A 12,927-nucleotide genomic window follows, 5' to 3' on the forward strand; every position below is an offset into this window, starting at 1 on the left:
AATTTAATGAAAAGATAAATGAACATGTGAATGGATGAATACATGTATAATGAATGGATGACATCCGATTATAGAGGGCCTCGAATGCCAGGCTAGGGAAATTGGAATTCATTGTGCAGCTGTTGGAAGAAAAATGCAGTAGTAGGGTGTGGGTAGGATGCACCGATTCAACTCACATGTTAAGAAGTAAAATTAGAAAAAAAATGAAGAAGATAAAAGCACATAAGCAGAGAAAAAAAGAAACCTCAGTGAGAAAAGCAGCGACAAAAATCTGCAAACTTGTTTTGTCATAGAAATGTCTTGTCTTCACATCTGGAGACTTGGGCAATTTTAGGTGACAGAAGTGCTACATGCTTTTGTGTGTGTGTATACCCCGTGGCAGGCTCTCCAATAAGCCCAGTCAATGGCAAAAATCATTTAGTGAGGGTAGGGTTGCCTTACCTTCAAGATTACCTGCTCTAGTGTGTCCTGATGATTTATGGGTGTGATTTTGGATTGTTGCACCGTTCCTCTATCATTTCCAAGATTATTTTTACTTAGGCTATGGGATACATGGAGCACAGGCAAAGGAGGTGCCATGGTGTGGAATGCTAACAAAGGTGCGCATTGGCTCCTGTGCTGTCTGTCACCTGTTGGCCACTTGCTTATGGGTGGCCTTTTTCTTTTATGGTTATGTGAACAGAACCTTTGAATTGCTTCTGCTTCTTTTGCTCGTTGTTGTTTCAGAGATGACTAAATGTGCACATTTAGCAGACTTTAAATTGCCTCGGTTCTACTTTGAGCTGGCCTTCAAAGTATTATTTATTACACTACAATTATTAGAGCAAGGAATAAAGTCAGGGACTTTCATTATCTATTCCAAATTTTAGGAACCATGCTGTGAATTTGGCAAAGGAATTCTGTCTGGGGGAAGCTTGGAGAGCTCTCAAGACAGCATTCCTAATATAGGACCTCAGTTCCCACTGCAGCTTTGACTGGATGTGAGATTCTTAATTCAGGTCCCAATTTTTTCAGAATGTTATACTGGGCTGTTAAACAGCTGCTGTGTTTAACCACAGATGTGGGTGCATTTTATGGATGTGATTCCTGTGTGTATGTGTGTGCGTGCCAATAAACAAACATGTATATATTTAAAACCAATATTGACACAGTGTTAAGACTGAAATCTTTGCCGTCAAATCAGGAAATTCCAAAGTTACATTTCCTATAACAGTATCCTCTTAGTCCATTGCACATCCTGTATATTGCACTACAGCCGTTTAACTCCCAAAACACATGGGGATAGACTACTCCAGGCCTAAGCTGGCCAACGTAAAGCCACTATGAGAATTATTTGATTTTTGAAGTGCTTTAATTTACGTCTTAACTTCATATTAACAAATTAAACTTTGACTTACAAAGGCAGAAGAGAAACAAAAGGAATCAAGAAAGGTGTTTTCATTTCTAAGTCAAAAAGAGACACATCTAGTTTTATTCTTCAGTTAATCATCTTTATCCAAATGGAAGCTAAAACAGCAGAGTAAATGTTCCTCATCTTAGGCTCAACACTCATTGTTTAAACCTTCTACACTCAAAAATAGGAAACCATTTTTCTTCAAAATTGGCTTCCATTCCCTTCCTTAATGAGGACTACAATCTTGCCAAATTTGAAGTTCACAGCTTCAGTCATTTTTGAATTGCAGAAGCACAGATAAAACATTTTGATATTTTTTTGTATGGAAAATATGCAATTTTCCCTATCTAGGTGTATGGTAATATTCGCAGATATATCACGTCTAAGTTTAGATTTGAATGAGTACTCTGGTGTCTAAGTGCCGGGCAACTAACATAAATGAGTTTTGTTGGATTATTGCATGTTGTCTTCTGGTTACCCTTCCATCTGGTTCCTTTTTATGGCCATTATCTAGCTGGAGTGGTTTGTCAACAGGTGTGGATTTGCCTGGAGACCACAGTCTGACTATTATCTGACTCTTAACTTGGTGCCCCCTATGTTCTTACTTTTTAATCTTAATGCTTATTATGTTTCTGCCTTCTTTTTTTTCCTCCTTCCAAAATCTTCTGAGAGTTGCCAGATAATAAGAGACAAATTGTGCAAATTAAATGTCAGGAAGTGGTGCATTAGTAAGTGAGCTTTTTGCCATCAATGGTACAGCCGATTCCTCTCTCTCTAAGCCAAGTATTTCTCCAAATTGGAGTAGTCTTGATGAATTTCTTTTTTTTTTTTTTTTAAGTTAAAGTATGACAGCTGCTTATTTTCGTTTTTGTTCATCTGGTGAAACCAGAAGGGGCCCAAAGAAGTCATTAATGTCCACTGTGTGAAGGCTCTAGGAAATGCATTGAGGGTAGAATGCATGAACAGTATTGTTCACCATATGTAGACTAGAAACATCCTTATGTTCAGGGTCCATGGGTAAGAGAGGGAGTGTGTTATAATTAACTGTATAGTACATATGGTGGACTAGAAAGTTTACTCCTTGGAGACTAGTCGAGCTATAAAATCAAACAAACAATGAAAACAGAGTCAATTAACAATGGCAGTATCAAGTGTTGTCATATAGCTCCTATGGTTTGGGTGGAAGACTTGGAGTCAGAAAGCACAGGCATGTCCTGACCCTGGGACCCCACTTTTCTGGACAAGGCAGAGCAGACTGTGTCAGATGAAGTTAACAGAGCCAGTTTACAAGAGGATGGCTTAGAGACAGAGGGAGAGAGAGACTGAGAGAGAGAGACAAAGAGAGAGAAAGAGAGGGAAGCTGCATCTGCCACTAAACCTTTCACTATGGATTCACTAAGGACCACTAGAAAGTCCAGAAGTGAGTCCTTCCCTCAGAGCCCATGTTCTGATGGCTATCTGGGCTCGTCTGTCAACATTGCACTTCATCCAACAATAGGATCACTAAGAATTTCGTGATCTGTTTCTGTAGCCCCATTTCCGGGGATCATGCAGCTATGAGTCTGCTGACTGAATGGAAAAATATTGGTCTGACCGGTGGCTTATGTTATACAGGACAGTGAGTATTTCAAACCAGATTAATCTGAACTTTCTCAAATCTAGACAAGCTTCTATGCTTCTAAATTGTGTCCCTTGCCAAGAGAGAAGTCAGATGATGACAGAACTCCATGCGTCTCAACCCTCCAACTGCAGAAGAGTCTGGCTTTTCTTTTGAGGTAGGCTAGCATCTGATGCGTTCCAGATATTCCTTGAGATAATTTTAACAACCTTGAGAGCCCCGTATACGTTACCAGGTATATCTGCAAAATGTAGGCTCTCCTTTTGCACTGTTTGTAATGCATTCACAGTCACATCTGATCACATTAATAGCTTGTTCCAAAGCCTTCAATGACTCCCTGTGGCCCTTAGGATAAAGTCAAAACTTCTAACAGAGCATAGATGACCCTTTTCTCTCTGGCTCTTTTGCTTTTTCACCCTCATATTTCTTCACTCTACCCACTTTGCACTCAAGATGTTAACCTCTACTGAAGCTTTTAGTTCCCAGAGATTCTTGAAGGCCTTCCTTGACCCATCTGTTTATCCTTCCCCACCTTCATTTTTTGAATTTAGATTTCCCTGCCACATCTTAATACATCTTGAGTAGCTTGTTGCATATCTATTATAAGATTTACCATACTTCTTGTATTTGCTTGGTTGCCTTTCCCTCTAGATAATAATAACCTCTGTGAGATCTGGGACCACTGTGTCTGTCTTGTTTGCCTTGAGAACTTTATGCCTAGTACCATGCTTGGCACATGGCAATAAATGAACATTTGTTAAGTGTTGAATAAGTCATTTTTATTATAGTTATTAAGATGACATGATATCTTTATTATAGATATTAAGATAAAGATGATGTGCATTAGCCTAATGTTTCTTCTTTTTTTTAAAAAAAATTTAACTGTAAAAATGTATCTCTTTGCTAATTTATCTTAACTTTGTTCTGCTTTGAACTTTGTTGCTTTCTTCTATAAGTTTCAAAACTGCCTCTGGGCCCAAGACATTCAAGCTGCAACCTAAAGAGTTATGAAAAACAAAAGTCACTGGGCGTTCTATAGAACGCTGTTGATGGTATCCAAGCCCTAGGGTTGCTTTTCAGGTAATACTAGCTTCTAACAAAACATTTGGAGCACTTGAATCTTTTAAGCTGGTACTAAGATGTGTTTGCTTCAAGTAAAATTCTGTGGTATAATGAATGTCTGCCTGGTTAAGTTATGGTGCACAAAGATTCGTGCCTCTAACTGAGAGACTGGAAGCTAGGAGCACACACATGAGACTTGCGTATCTCAATCAACATATGATGAAATGGAGAAATTTAACAAGAAGAGCATAGAACCTCAAGGCTCATCCAAACTTAGCCCTTCAAGAAGGAGCAGACAGCTACTCTGCCCTCAAAGATTCTGCTCTCTGCCAATTATGATATTTAAAATGCCCACTGCTAGACTCCCTTAGAATTTTATTATTAATTATTTCATTATTGCATTGAACAAATGTCTTTTTAGAGGAGAAATACATTAACCCATTAAACTCATTTTTATGGATTAATTTCAGTTCAGATCAACTAGACTAACTCTTAGAAGAGAGAGAACAGGACATTGAGGAAATGAAATTCTAACAATAAATAGCCACTGTCAAGGAGGAGAGAGGGCAGGATCCAAAAGAAATGTTAAGCTTTTATGGGTATTGTTTGGCCAGAGACCTGCAACTGGAAAGTGGAGTGGCAAAAGGAACAGGATACTCTCTCTCTCTCTCTCTCTCTGTCTGTGTGTCTGTGTGTTGGTGTGGTGTGTATAAAATCTGGAGTCCCAAAGCTGATGAGAATGGTGCCATTAGCAAGCTTCACCTCTTAGATTTTGTCCAGGCCCATCAGGGGTCAACCTCATGGTTCTCCCAGTCAGGAGGTGAAAAGGGCACAATATTTAACTGTGCCTCAGTTTCTCTAGTTGCCCAGCTTGCTTTTGAGCAGAGACTGGAGACCTAACTGGTATAAATTATCAGGCTAGATTGTGAATACCAACTGGTTAATGTCACATTCTTTGATCTCTTTGCCAAAAGATATCACAAAAATATCAGATATTTCTCTGTATTTGTGGAGCACATTTACTCAGGTACCACCAAGTCAGGACTAGCAATATTCTCCTGATACGTTTGCTTGCTTTTAAAGCAGATAAAGTCTGCATTTCTGAGCCACATTTGTCCATTTTCTCCTTCCTCCCTTCCTCATCCCAGTTGATAGAGTATTTTTCCTCCTTTGATGGATGTATCAAGTATGAAGGTGAGGAAAATACAGGGGAAAGAAAGGATGAAAGACTGGCTAATGACCAGTGGATTTAACCCATATTTGAAGTCTCACTTTCAGTAACTGGCGAGGGTGATACTTCTGGAGTGTATGAACCAGCTGGTATTAGCAAACGTGTGAAGATTTGCTGATGGAGGAGGGGGCAGAGAAGGTTTGTGGGTGTGTTTCGAAGTCTGTTGGATGCAACTGGTTTAATTTCCTTTGTTCATCTGCTTTAGTGTTTGCAGTGATTTGAGAGGGTCGTTTTCTCCCCACTCTGACACATTCGTTAAAGTCTGCAGATACTGTGTGACTCATTAGGCTGTCAGCAGCATTAAATATTGCATATTCCACTGACCTCAGGAAAGCCTCTCTTGGAGGACAATGTGGGATACAGAGTCTGGTTGCATCAGAGACAAAGAGAGTCAGAGAGATGAGAAGAAAAGAAACACATGGAAAAAGAGGTAGATGGAGAGACACAAGAAAGAGTCAGAAGAATCAGAGAAAAAGAGGGACAAGAATCAAATAGATAGACAGAGATACCTAAGAAGAAGAAAGACATGCCAAAGACAGAGATGGAAAGCCAGACCTAGATAAATGAGAGAGACGGGGAACTGGGGCCATAATCCCAAAAGACACAATCCTGAAGACTAGAATTCCTCATGTTGAAATCCAGAAACAACAAAATCCCAAAAATGTAATTCTGGAAAAAAGATAATAAATTATTTAAAAGACATGTAGTTACATTCTTTAAAGGGGATTTATTTGAGATAGATGAAAACATGACAGAACACTGCATACGTGACTTTACACAATAAAGTGAGCAATGATATCATATATATTGTTGCAAACATCAACACTCAGTTATACTTACACTAATGACAGTCACACCAGTATAACAGTTATGAGCAGACAAACCATGTTCAGAAAGAAATATGTCAAAAAGTGAAATGTATAAATGCTTATGACTACAGTTGGTAATTGTGTGCACCCAACTTTGTAATTGCTGTCATCTGAAATATCATGATGGACAACCTAAGTCTTTTGACAAGATCGATCAAAAACTGTGATGGGCCATCATCACATATGCAGTCGTCCAAAGAGCCAAGATCTTGAGACATTTTATCTTTTATAAATGCAAATGCACAAAAAGAGTATCTCTTCATTTACTGAAAAAGTTTCAATGTTTTTACAAACAGACACAATACTTACACACAAAATCAACATTGTGATAATGCATTTTCATGGTGTCAAATTTGCAAAAAAAAAATATGTACAATGAATTAGAACTCTCTAAAAGTATTAACACAATTAATGCCCCCAGTGCTAAATGATGTGAAGATGAAATACATGTCATAGCGAATTGGTGCCATGTGTGAAGGGGCAGAAGTTCTGCAGGATTGAATAATTTGGCAGGAAAGATTTCTTGCATTTTTTTTGCCTGTGTTTTCACTTCTGTGATCTCTGAAACACTCACTGCACTTGTATTTGGAGAATGGTTGTGGTCTACAAATGTTGTAAGTATATGCTGTCCAGTTGAAAGTTTGGTTATTGCTCAAACATTGCAATTAAGTGATGTTCTGCTTTCGCAGCACCAATAATAATTAGCTTTTAAGCTTTTATCTTTCACCATTAGGTAACCTTGTATACTGAACTTAATACAGCATTTTTGCAACCGAACAATTTCACAGTTCTCTTCCATGGTGTGGCAAGGAACACAGTAAGAAGGAACGCTATCCAGCTTCCCAGGTAATGAATCTGTATTAGTCAGGGTTCTCCAGAGAGACAGAACCAATAGGATGTGTATATAGATACACAGGAGAGGATTTATTAGGGGAATTGACTCATGAGCTTATGGTGGCTGAGGAGTCCTATGACCAGTCATCTGCAAGCTGGAGACCATGGGATGCGGATAGCATGGCTCAGTCCAAGTCCACAGGTCCCAGAACCAGGGTAGCCAATGACGTAACTCTCAGTCCAAGGATGAAAGCCTCAGGACCCGCGGGCTGGTGGACTGCGTGAAAGTCCTAGTGTCCAAAGGCCGGTGAGCCTGGAGTTCTGATGTCCAAGGCAGCAGATTAAAAGTCTGTCCCAGCTCTCAGAGAGACAAATTCACCTCTGTATTTGTTCTCTCTGGGGCTCCTGGTCAATTGGATGGTGTCTGCCAGCACTGAGGATGGTGTCTGCCTCTTCCCTTCTTAGTCCACTAAGACCCACAAGCTAGTCTCTTCCGAAAGCACCCTCACAGATTCATTACCTGGGAAGCTGGGTAGCATTCCTTCTTACTGTATTCCTTGCCACACCATGGAAGAGAACTGTGAAATTGTTCAGTTGCAAAAATGCTGTATTAAGTTCAGTATACAAGGTTACCTAATGGTGAAAGATAAAAGCTTAAAAGCTAATTATTATTGGTGCTGCGAAAGCAGAACATCACTTAATTGCAATGTTTGAGCAATAACCAAACTTTCAACTGGACAGCATATACTTACAACATTTGTAGACCACAACCATTCTCCAAATACAAGTGCAGTGAGTGTTTCAGAGATCACACACCCTCACCCTCATACGCAAAATAATGCCTTACTAGATGCCTAAGGTATTCCTGAATTCAATCAAGTTGATATCTAAAATTAAGTCTACATGTCCACCTCTTTTCAAATTGGCACTCATACACATCTCCTTAAACCACCTTTAATTTCCAAATAAAGACAATAACAAGGTGATAATTCCACCTAACATGATGCAAGAGATGTGATGCAACTATCCAGCATGCAACCAAAACCACGCTAATCCCTTCCCCAGGATTTGGCTTTTGGAATTTTAACATTTGAATTGTGTCCTTTGGGATTATGATCAGCACTAGAGAGGGACTGAGAGACAATCTGAACAACATGCACAGAGAATTGGAGAGAAGGAAAACATGAGGAAGAGAGAAGAAGGAAAGAAAGGAGAGAGAAAGAAAGAAAGAAGGGAAGAGGGATGGGGACATCAGAGGGGAGAAGGGAAAGGGAAGGACGGAAAGGAAGGAGAAAGAAAATATTCCATGAAGATCCAATCTTATTTATTCAAACCCCTCATAATATTTTGATATTAGGGATGACTTATATGTGCATAAGATTTTATTAGCAAGCCAAACCCAGGCACTGACTCATCATTCTTTAGAGCAATTATATGCATTTAAGCAAGTAGGCAAGTGAAAAAAGTCATAAAAAATCCCACAAAGCTCTGACAAAATTCATATAAAAATCTATCTCTTTGCAACAATTTCTCTTCTGAAAGTTACTTTTAGAGTCAATTTCATATATTAAATTCAGATTTTCCAAGGGGATCTCAATGGCAACAATTCCCTCTGGAAGAATATCAAGTTGTCTTTTTAAGAACTTGTCTGCATTGCATCTGGCTCATCTAGGCATTATATGGACATTGTGAGGTGCCGAATTTGTGGGTGTGTTCTAGTCAAGGTGGTCTTAGGCCCAGGGGAAAGAAATCCACTAAAGGTAAAAGAGAGCCAAGTAATGATGTTACTGTTGCTAATCGTGGTAGTAATCATAGGCACAGCTACTATTTGTTGAGCTCTTGCTATGGGCCAGAAATCATACTAAGCCCTTTAAATGCATTATTTCATTGTATCCTCACAGTAGCCTTATGAAGTAAATATACTGGGGCTGAGGCACAGAAAAGTACAGCGATTCTCCCAAGATTCCCTAGGATTTGAACCCAGGCAAGGTTGTGTTCATAATAACAGCTGACCAGTTAAATATTCTCTCAGAGAACAAACTGATCATTTTCTCTTCAAGGCAGTTAGAGTTCTAAAGAATTGATCAACTATGTGTTAACTTCTCCTTATTGTGTTACCTTATTGTGTTACCTTATTGTGTTACAACTATGTGTTACCTTCTCCTTATTTAAATAGTGTTATAGTTGTTAGAAAGGTATACGTCCACCCTGGCATCATGCAGAAAAACTCAAATATTTTGGAAGACTGCTCAGTCTATCTGTTTCATCCAAACTGGCTTCAAGTGATGAGTTACTTCATATCTAAATTGGCCAGTGGGGTTGAAAGTGGAAAACCCCTGGGCTAAATGGAGGAAGGCATTGGATTCTAGAGCCAGTAGCTGGAACCTGATTTCCAAGACAGCATTTCCCAAAGTGCATTCCTTTGAGGCACTAGTTTTATAAGATGTTACATGAAGAAAAGTTTCCAGGATTAGAAATGTTTGGAAAATACCGGATTAATCATATTTTAGTAGATTTCTTTATTTCAGAATTTCTCAGAGAGTACATATCTCTGCATTCAACAGAATTGACCTTCCTCTTCCATCTCATCCACTCAAATTGATGCATTTCCCATTTTTGCTTGGCTAGCTCATTTTGTACTCATCATATACCTCCTGCTTTTATTATTTAATGTTCAGTGAACCCATGTTTTAATTGCCCACATGAGTTCCTTGCAATTGAGAATGTAAACTTTATTATAGTGTAAGTCTAGTACTGTGTTATTTAGATAATAGATACTCAATAAATATTTGTTCATTGACACATCAGTATATGAAAAAGTGATGTATCTTAGTCTTGTCTTCTGCCCAGATCCCCTGAAACAAGCAGTTCCTGAGACAACAATTTGTGTAGAAGTAGTTTATTTTGGAGGTGATACCAAGGAGCCCAGAGAGAGAGTGAAAAATTGAGACAGAGAGTCAGGAAAGCCAATAAAAGTCATACTAATGAATGAACTACGGCTGTGGAAAACTAAAACTCAGGCCTGCTAGGGACCGTCTGACAGATGAGAATACATGCCAGGGTTGTACCACTGAGAGGAGATGAATATGGGTTATTTTCTACCAACTCAGGTCCCTGATTGGTTGAGGCTTTGTCCTGGGGTGTTAATGGTTCGTACTTCCAGCCTATGGAACAGTATGGCTAGAGAACCCCTCAGATAGGGAGACACTGGAAGCCATCAGCATGTCCCAGAAACCCTACCTGACCCCTGGGAATATGGGCAGGGCACTAGTAATGACCTCATACCTTATCCAAGAACAGCAGTATTGAACCAGCTTTGCCTATTCCCAGCAGTTAAAAACATGTACTCATTTAACCTTGTAACAATAAATGAGCAGAGCTTTCTTGCCTGGGCTAACACATTAACTCAGGTTTTCCCTGCTTTCAGAACCAGCTGCTACATTTCTTCCCATTGCCTTCGTGGAAAGTTGTCCTGTCAGCAATGTCACAATGTGATTTCTTTATCAAAGGTCGTTACCGATTATTTTATAAATAACCAATGCTTCAGCAATTATCTGATTTTCACCTTTTTAATATTAGTTTTTCATATTTTATTATTGTCATGTGATGGCCTATTTGTCTACAAAGAGGCACATACTAAAACCAGCAACTTTTCCTTCACCTCCCATTATTGTCTTATATTTTCTTTGGCATTTTAACTATGTTCCAGAGAAGGTCATAGCTGGTTAAAGTGCTCTATCAATGGACACACAGAGATATAAATATATGCACAGCATCCTCCCCAGCTTTTCTGCTGGCCTGCATTCCTCATTCAAACAGCAGGACATGATGGCCTCCTACCCACTTTCATAACCATCTCCTAGAAGGAAACCTGCTTGATTGTTAATACTGATTGTTGTTCTTGTTGGTAGCCCCAAAGGTCCACCTGTTGACACCTTCCACGATGGCCCAGGAGGGTGCTCCTGTTGCTATTGCCTTGATTGGTATTCTGAGTAGGAATTTACCATTTCAGTCCTGGCTCTGGAAACATTTTACAGTGGCAAGATTTACCACTTGGCACATTCTGTTTGTGAATTTGTCCTCCCTACCCAGATTAGCAGTTTTTGGATGCTCCGAACTGCATCTTAGTCTTTCTTCATCTTTCCTCTTTCCATCGTACTCAGTGCTGTGCCTGCCATATATAGATGCTCTGTGAATATGGATAAATGAGATGAACTGAAAGATGGAAGGAAGAAGGGAGTCCTTCCTGTACCTTCCCTTTATTGGATGCAGAATTAAGGCGTGGACTAGCTGGGTGTCTGGTGGAATGTCTGAGAGTATCACAGTCCGCTTAGATGCATGTCAGCTGGGCCTGAAATTCCCACCATTACCAAATACCACATGTTCTCACTTATAAGTGAGAGCTAAACATTGGGTACACATGGAAATAAAGATGGGAACAGTAGACATGAGGGACTACTATGGGAGGAGGGAGGGTCAAGAGTACGGGCTGAAAAACTACCTATTGAGCACTATGCTCACTACTTGGGTGATAGGTTCAATCACATCCTAAACCTTAGCATCATGCAACATATCTTTGTAACAAAGCTACACATGTATCCCTGATTCTAAAATTAAAGTTGAAAAAACAAAAATAAATAAATAAATAAATTATATAAGAAAAAAAACATTTATGTCTAAAGAAGCTTTTTGTGAAAAGTTTTTTAAAAAGTAAAGAAACCAGAGAGAAGTGATGTCTTAATTGCTACCCATTAGTATTAGGTCGAACTTTAGGAAATTGTCATTTTAAAAGATTAGGCCGGGCGCGGTGGCTCACGCTTGTAATCCCAGCACTTTGGGAGGCCGAGGCGGGCGGATCACGAGGTCAGGAGATCGAGACCACGGTGAAACCCCGTCTCTACTAAAAATACAAAAAAAACATTAGCCGGGCGTGGTGGCGGGCGCCTGTATTCCTAGCTACTCGGAGAGGCTGAGGCAGGAGAATGGTGTGAACCCGGGAGGCGGAGCTTGCAGTGAGCCGAGATTGCGCCACTGCACTCCAGCCTGGGCAACAGAGCGAGACTCTGTCTCAAAAAAAAAAAAAAAAAAAAAAAAAAAAGATTAGAAAATTGTGGTTTCTACCTAATAGCTTAGCATGAATTAATACATTTATTGGCAGAGGAAGAAATAGGAAATTGAAATTGTGATGTGGAAAGAGGAAAGCCAAGAACACTGTTTAAAGGAGTCAGGCTTCAGTAGGGTTTGTAAGAAGGGGCATCAGAAAATTGAGTTAAATGGAGGAAGGAGATTATTAAAGACTTGATGTATAGACTGCAAAATTATCTCCTGAACTCCAAACAGTTGCCTCAGGCCACCCTTGTCACAGCAGGTGAAGGCTTCCAGCAGGTTGCTACACTAAATTATGTCAGGTACATCCTCCTTTCTTTTCTGTTTTTGTTTCTTAATATGGGCAGCTCAAGGGTGTGGAGCCATGAGGGAGAGTTGCTCTTCTCAAATAGAGGCTGTCTCTACAGGTACCTATTCCATCCAGATAATTCTTGGTTATAACTAAATGCTTTTCACTCATGAGTATTTGCTAGTTGGCATCATAATCCAAACCAAAAACAAATGAATAAAACCTATGTCTATACCCACTTTCACACTTGGGAGTACCTTAAGCCATCTTGAGGAGAAAAAATCCCCACCTCTGCAGTAAATTTTTAAAAATGCAAAGTCTAATCAGAGCAACAGATTCAACTGCCCCAAAGGCCAAACCCAACTAATTGAGGTTTTAACTTTCTAAAACTAATGGGCAATAATATTTGGGGACCTTGAGGTAACCCTTCATTCATGTGACTCTTGCATTTTAAGATAATTTTATAAAAAGATCCCGCTGAGCAAGAGAAAGAGTCAGCATGTATCTTAGGTACAACAAAGAGTA

This window comes from Nomascus leucogenys, chromosome 4 (assembly GCF_006542625.1).
Source record: "Nomascus leucogenys isolate Asia chromosome 4, Asia_NLE_v1, whole genome shotgun sequence".
In the NCBI taxonomy this organism is placed as follows: domain Eukaryota; kingdom Metazoa; phylum Chordata; class Mammalia; order Primates; family Hylobatidae; genus Nomascus; species Nomascus leucogenys.